Below are 6,254 nucleotides of genomic sequence, written 5' to 3'. Positions count from 1 at the left end.
CACTATCCCAAGTCCGATCATCACGTGAGTTGAGTATAGTTTCAGCGGTAAGCATCCCTATGCTAATCATATCATCTATATGATTCATGATCGACCTTTCGGTCTCATGTGTTCCGAGGCCATGTCTGCACATGCTAGGCTCGTCAAGCTTAACCCGAGTGTTCCGCGTGCGCAACTTTTTTGCACCCGTTGTATGTGAACGTTGAGTCTATCACACCCAATCATCACGTGGTGTCTCGAAACGACGAACTGTAGCAACGGTGCACAGTCGGGGAGAACACAATTTCGTCTTGAAATTTTAGTGAGAGATCACCTCATAATGCTACCGTCGTTCTAAGCAAAATAAGGTGCATAAAAGGATTAACATCACATGCAATTCATAAGTGACATGACATGGCCATCATCACGTGCTTCTTGATCTCCATCACCAAAGCACCGGCACGATCTTCTTGTCACCGGCGCCACACCATGATCATCCATCAACGTGGTGCCATCGGGGTTGTCGTGCTACTTATGCTATTACTACTAAAGCTACATCCTAGCAAAATAGTAAACGCATCTGCAAGCACAAACGTTAGTATAAAGACAACCCTATGGCTCCTGCCGGTTGCCGTACCATCGACGTGCAAGTCGATATTTCTATTACAACATGATCATCTCATACATCCAATATATCACATCACATCGTTGGCCATATCACATCACAATCATACCCTGCAAAAACAAGTTAGACGTCCTCTAATTTTGTTGTTGCATGTTTTACGTGGTGACCAAGGGTATCTAGTAGGATCGCATCTTACTTACGCAAACACCACAACGGAGATATATGAGTTGCTATTTAACCTCATCCAAGGACCTCCTCGGTCAAATCTGATTCAACTAAAGTTGGAGAAACCGTCACTTGCCAGTCATCTTTGAGCAAAGGGGGTTACTCGTAACGATGAAACCAGTCTCTCGTAAGCGTACGAGTAATGTCGGTCCAAGCCGCTTCAATCTAACAATACCGCGGAATCAAGAAAAGACTAAGGAGGGCAGCAAAATGCACATCACCGCCCATAAAAACTTTTGTGTTCTACTCGAGAAGACATCTACGCATGAACCTAGCTCTGATACCACTGTTGGGGAACGTCGCATGGGAACCAAAAAATTTCCTACGCGCACGAAGACCTATCATGGTGATGTCCATCTACGAGAGGGGATGAGTGATCTACGTACCCTTGTAGATCGTACAGCAGAAGCGTTAGAGAACGTGGTTGATGTAGTGGAACGTCCTCACGTCCCTTGATCCGCCCCGCGAACAATCCCGCGATCAGTCCCACGATCTAGTACCGAACGGACGGCACCTCCGCGTTCAGCACACGTACAGCTCGACGATGATCTCGGCCTTCTTGATCCAGCAAGAGAGACGGAGAGGTAGAAGAGTTCTCCGGCAGCGTGACGGCGCTCCGGAGGTTGGTGATGACCTTGTCTCAGCAGGGCTCCGCCCGAGCTCCGCAGAAACGCGATCTAGAGGAAAAACCGTGGAGGTATGTGGTCGGGCTGCCGTGGAAAAGTCGTCTCAAATCATCCCTAAAACCTCCGTATATTTATCTGTGTCTTCAAAGCTTGAGCTGTGGCACCTCTGCAAATCAATGCTTCCCTCTGCGAAGGGCCTATCTATTTATGTTTCTGTTGAGTCATCCTCTTCTTCCAAAAATCACAAATTAGAGAGCACCTCGGTCATTTTTATGCTTTGATTTTAATTGTTATTGAGTATGACTGTGACTGGATCTTCTTTGCCATGAATTACAATGTTCAGTCAGCCCTTGGTCTTTGAAGGTGCTCTGCATTTATGTTTTGCGGTCTCAGAAAGAGCTAGCGAGATACCATCTATTCATATTGCTTCATGATTGTTTTGATTGAAGTGTTGACATTTGAAACTTATTATTATTGCTCGCTAGTTGATTTTGCCATTGATATGAGTTTGCCATGAGACCTAAATGTCATTGCTTATGTGGTTAGCTTATGATCTTGTTGAAAAACTGAATATGAGTTAGACATAATTGCAACAACAAGATCAAACAGAGTTCGTAAAAGTTTTTTCTTTTGTCTCTTTCAGTTTGTCAACTGAATTGCTTGAGGACAAGCAAGGTTTTAAGCTTGGGGGAGTTGATACGTCTCCGTCGTATCTACTTTTCCAAACTCTTTTGTCCTTGTTTTGGAGTCTTATTTGCATGATTTGAATGGAACTAACCCGGATTAACGTTGTTTTCAGTAGAATTGCCATGGTGTTGTTTTTGCGAAGAAATAAAAGTTCTCGGAATGACCTGGAAATTTACGAGGATTTTTTGTGGAATATATAAAAAATACTGGCGCAAGAATCAACCGGAGGGGTGGAGCGAGGAGCCCACAAGCCCACCAGGCGCGGGCCTGTTGGGGAACGTCGCATGGGAAACAAAAATTTTCCTACGCGCACGAAGACCTATCATGGTGATGTCCATCTACGAGAGGGGATGAGTGATCTACGTACCCTTGTAGATCGTACAGCATAAGCGTTAGAGAACGTGGTTGATGTAGTGGAACGTCCTCACGTCCCTCGATCCGCCCCGCGAACAATCCCGCGATCAGTCCCACGATCTAGTACCGAACGGACGACACCTCCGCGTTCAGCACACGTACAGCTCGACGATGATCTCGGCCTTCTTGATCCAGCAAGAGAGACGGAGAGGTAGAAGAGTTCTCCGGCAGCGTGACGGCGCTCTGGAGGTTGGTGATGACCTTGTCTCAGCAGGGCTCCGCCCGAGCTCCGCAGAAACGCGATCTAGAGGAAAAACCGTGGAGGTATGTGGTCGGGCTGCCGTGGAAAAGTCGTCTCAAATCATCCCTAAAACCTCTGTATATATAGGTGGGAAGGAGGGGGGCCTTGCCTTGGGGTCCAAGGACCCTCAAGGGGTCGGCCGAGCCAAGGGGGAGGACTCTCCCCCCCCCCCAAACCGAGTTGGACTAGGTTTGGTGGGAGGGAGTCCCCCTCCCTTCCCACCTCCTCCTTTTTATTCCTTTTTCCTTTGATTTCTTATCCTTGGCGCATAGGACCCTTTTGGGCTGTCCCACCAGCCCACTAAGGGCTGGTGCGCCACCCTTATGGCCTATGGGCTTCCCCGGGGTGGGTTGCCCCCCCCCCCCCCGGTGAACTCCCGGAACCCATTCGTCATTCCCGGTACATTCCCGGTAACTCCGAAAACCTTCCGGTAATCAAATGAGGTCATCCTATATATCAATCTTCGTTTCTGGACCATTCCGGAAACCCTCGTGACGTCCGTGATCTCATCCGAGACTCCGAACAACATTCGGTTACCAACCATATAACTCAAATACGCATAAAACAACGTCGAACCTTAAGTGTGCAGACCCTGCGGGTTCGAGAACTATGTAGACATGACCCGAGAGACTCCTCGGTCAATATCCAATAGCGGGACCTGGATGCCCATATTGGATCCTACATATTCTACGAAGATCTTATCGTTTGAACCTCAGTGCCAAGGATTCGTATAATCCCGTATGTCATTCCCTTTGTCCTTCGGTATGTTACTTGCCCGAGATTCGATCGTCAGTATCCGCATACCTATTTCAATCTCGTTTACCGGCAAGTCTCTTTACTCGTTCCGTAATACAAGATCCCGCAACTTACACTAATTTACATTGCTTGCAAGGCTTGTGTGTGATGTTGTATTACCGAGTGGGCCCCGAGATACCTCTCCGTCACACGGAGTGACAAATCCCAGTCTTGATCCATACTAACTCAACTAACACCTTCGGAGATACCTGTAGAGCATCTTTATAGTCACTCAGTTACGTTGCGATGTTTGATACACATAAAGCATTCCTCCGGTGTCAGTGAGTTATATGATCTCATGGTCATAGGAATAAATACTTGACACGCAGAAAACAGTAGCAACAAAAAGACACGATCAACATGCTACGTCTATTAGTTTGGGTCTAGTCCATCACGTGATTCTCCCAATGACGTGATCCAGTTATCAAGCAACAACACCTTGTTCATAATCAGAAGACACTGACTATCATTGATCAACTGGCTAGCCAACTAGAGGCATGCTAGGGACGGTGTTTTGTCTATGTATCCACACATGTAAATGAGTCTTCATTCAATACAATTATAGCATGGATAATAAACTATTATCTTGATACAGGAATTATAATAATAACTATATTTATTATTGCCTCTAGGGCATAATTCCAACAGTCTCCCACTTGCACTAGAGTCAATAATCCAGCCCTCACATCACCATGTGAATTACATTGTAATAAATCTAACACCCATACAGTTCTGGTGTCGATCATGTTTTGGCCGTGGAAGAGGTTTAGTCAGCGGGTCTGCTACATTCAGATCCGTGTGCACTTTGCATATATTTACGTCCTCTTCCTCGACGTAGTCGCGGATGAGGTTGAAGCGTCGTTTGATGTGTCTGGTCTTCTTGTGAAACCGTGGTTCCTTTGCTAAGGCAATGGCACCAGTGTTGTCACAGAACAAGGTTATTGGATTCAGTGCGCTTGGCACCACTCCAAGATCCGTCATGAACTGCTTCATCCAGACACCCTCCTTAGCCGCCTCCGAGGCAGCCATGTACTCCGCTTCACATGTAGAATCTGCTACGACGCTTTGCTTGGAACTGCACCAGCTTACTGCACCCCCATTAAGAATAAATACGTATCCGGTCTGCGACTTAGAGTCGTCCGGATCTGTGTCAAAGCTTGCATCGATGTAACCTTTTACGGCGAGCTCTTCGTCACCTCCATACACGAGAAACATCTCCTTAGTCCTTTTTAGGTACTTCAGGATATTCTTGAACGCTGTCCAGTGATCCACTCCTGGATTACTCTGGAACCTACCTGCCATACTTATGGCCAGGCTAACATCCGGTCTAGTGCACAACATCGCATACATGATAGAACCTATGGCTGAAGCATAGGGGACGGAGCGCATATGCTCTCTATCTTCATCAGTTGCTGGGCACTGAGTCTTACTCAATCTCGTACCTTGTAAAACTGGCAAGAACCCTTTCTTGGACTGTTCCATTTTGAACCTCTTCAAAACTTTATCAAGGTATGTGCTTTGTGAAAGTCCTATCAGGCGTTTTGATCTATCCCTATAGATCTTAATGCCTAGAATGTAAGCAGCTTCTCCTAGGTCCTTTTTAGAGAAACTTTTATTTAAGTAACCTTTTATGCTCTCCAAAAGCTCTACGTTGTTTCCAATCAGTAATATGTCATCCACATATAATATTAGAAACGCCACAGAGCTCCCACTCACTTTCTTGTAAATACAAGATTCTCCAACCACTTGTATAAACCCAAATGCTTTGATCACCTCATCAAAGCGTTTGTTCCAACTCCGAGATGCTTGCACCAGTCCATAAATGGATCGCTGGAGCTTGCACACCTTATCAGCATTTTTAGGATCGACAAAACCTTCGGGTTGCATCATATACAACTCTTCCTTAAGGAAACCGTTAAGGAACGCCGTTTTGACATCCATCTGCCAGATTTCATAATCGAAAAATGCAGCTATTGCTAACATGATTCTAACGGACTTAAGCATCGCTACGGGTGAGAAAGTCTCATCGTAGTCAACTCCTGGAACTTGTGAAAAACCCTTTGCCACAAGTCGAGCTTTATAAACGGTCACATTACCGTCAGCGTCCGTGTTCTTCTTAAAGATCCATTTGTTCTGAATAGCCTTGCGGCCCTCAGGTAGTATCTCCAAAGTCCACACTTTGTTCTCATACATGGATCCTATCTCGGATTTCATGGCTTCTAGCCATTTGTTGGAATCTGGGCCCACCATTGCTTCTTCATAATTTGCAGGTTCATTGTTGTCTAACAACATGATTGATAAGACGGGATTACCGTACCACTCTGGAGCAGCGCGTGATCTCGTCGACCTGCGTGGTTCAACAGAAACTTGAACTGGAGTTTCATGATCATCATCATTAACTTCCTCCTCAACCGGCGTCGCAACGACAGAGGTTTCCCCTTGCCCTGCGCCACCATCCAGAGGGATGAGAGGTTTGACAACCTCGTCAAGTTCTATCTTCCTCCCACTCAATTCTCTCGAGAGAAACTCCTTCTCGAGAAAAGCTCCGTTTTTAGCAACAAACACTTTGCCCTCGGATTTGAGATAGAAGGCGTACCCAACTGTCTCTTTTGGGTAACCTATGAAGACGCACTTTTCCGCTTTGGGTTCCAGCTTTTCAGGT

The sequence above is a fragment of the Hordeum vulgare genome, chromosome 2H (assembly GCF_904849725.1).
Source record: "Hordeum vulgare subsp. vulgare chromosome 2H, MorexV3_pseudomolecules_assembly, whole genome shotgun sequence".
NCBI lineage: Eukaryota > Viridiplantae > Streptophyta > Magnoliopsida > Poales > Poaceae > Hordeum > Hordeum vulgare.
This window is presented reverse-complemented; position numbering follows the sequence as displayed.